Source organism: Vulpes vulpes, chromosome 8 (genome assembly GCF_048418805.1).
Source record: "Vulpes vulpes isolate BD-2025 chromosome 8, VulVul3, whole genome shotgun sequence".
Taxonomy (NCBI): Eukaryota; Metazoa; Chordata; class Mammalia; order Carnivora; family Canidae; genus Vulpes; species Vulpes vulpes.
The window spans coordinates 49,928,090-49,930,023 of NC_132787.1; positions in this window are offsets into that span (position 1 = coordinate 49,928,090).

Here is a 1,934-nt window from a genome sequence, read left to right on the forward strand (position 1 = left end):
TCTGTGTCTTTGAGCCTCAGGAGGAGACCAAATAGGGATTTGCTGAACAATGGAGAAAGCAGGTCATGTTCTCATGGAGGAGGGTGAATGCAGTTAGGAAGAGGCCACAGTTCAACTTCTCTCAAAGGACTCTCTGCCTCACAGTAAGCTGATAACAGTGAAGTGGGTCCAATGTAATCACAAGAGTCCTTTAATGTGGAAAAAGGGGCAGAAGAATCAGTGTTACAGTGATGTAATGTGAGAAAAGTTTGACTGACCATATTTGCCTTTGAAGATGGAGACCATGCGCCAGAAGTGTGGACAAACTTCAGAAGCTGGGAATGGCAAGTGAACAGATTCTGCCCTAAAGCCTCCAGAAGGAGATATAGCCCTGTTGGCATTTTGATTTTAGCCCAGAGAGACCTGTGTCAGATTTCTGACTTCCAGAACTCTAAGATAATATACTTATGTCATTTTAAGCCACGAAAGTTATGGTTACAGCATCAATAGAAACTTAATACACCTTTCCCAATGTCTGAAGCTCTTGGGAAGTCTCAAATGAAGACATAAAATCCCACTTAGCACTCCCTCATTTAAATATTTACTCATTGGTTATGTCAACCCCTCAGTCAAAGACCAGCACTTAGTGATGCATGAGAAAAGAAAATGGGCTCAGGACCCCCACTGACCTGGAGTTGACTCATTCACAAAGAGTATGTGTATCCTGGATAAGGTACATCTCAGAGCCTAGATTTCTTCTTGTTGGGAAGGGATAACAGTGCTTCACAGGTTCCTTATGAGGAATATATTTGAGAACATATGCACACTTAGGGCTATCAAGCTACTTACAGAATGTTAGTGCCATCTGACTGATCAGGATTCAGCTCCCTCATGAAGCCTTTCCAATTCTCTCAGTTCTTATTCCATCTCCTTTATCTGTCCCCCCCCCCAGGACTCCATCTTTTCTTATACTTTTCTACTCACTGGGATGTAGTAGACAGTGTACTGTGCAGAGGCCCAGAGACCCAGCTCTGTCCCTAACAAGATGTGTGACTTAAGGCAAGCCCCTGAGGCTTTCTGGCCTCATTTTCATCATCTTTAAAATACTAAAGGTAGCCAAGGAGTCAAGCTAGGTCCATTGCAGCTTTGATAGACTGTGATATTCATGAATGGTTAGCTTTGACATCTATATGACTTGGTAAGTATGTGGATGCATGACTGTGTGGTGGTGGTGGGGAGGTAGGAGGCTCTTCCGTGATTAGATTATGATTTATAATCCACCTAGTCTTCTGTCTTCTGTGACTGGCAGTGGCCCAGTCAAGTGACTGAATAACATTAGGTGGCATATCTTTTCCTAGATACAGAGTGGGAGTATTTGGAGTCCAGGTCCTCAAAAACCAACCTTAGTGGCCCAGTATCTGGAGTTGTGATCTGGACAGCTTTGGGGAGATTGTCTCACCCTACATCTTAAGATAAGGAGCTTAAATACTTTAACCATCCCCAGCTATCCAGTGAGACTGGGGCTAATCTGATTGAATGCCATCTAAGATTTAAGATTTTAAATTTCTGCAGCTGTCATTATTGGGAGTCAGGGTGTGATTATACAGGGTCAACAGAAGAGAGTCAGGTGTGTTCAGGACATGCCTCCCCACCCCCTACCATCCTCATTCAAATAACGATCTCCTTTGTTCAGATCATAAAAGTTCCCAGACTCTTCTGATTCATTTGGCTGGCCAGTCTGCATATTACAGGGCAGTGGCTCTGATAAAGCCAAATGGTGCAGAATGTAGCTCACCCTGTTCCCTGGGAGCAGGTGACTCTGGAGAGCTTATGGGCTCCTTAGGGAGAGTCCACCACCCTTCCCTGCCTCCAGTGTTCCCTGCACGGAGAGTCTGAATCAGAGGTTGTGGGAGGGGTTGTGGGTCACAGGTCACTGCTCCCAGAGGGGACATGAC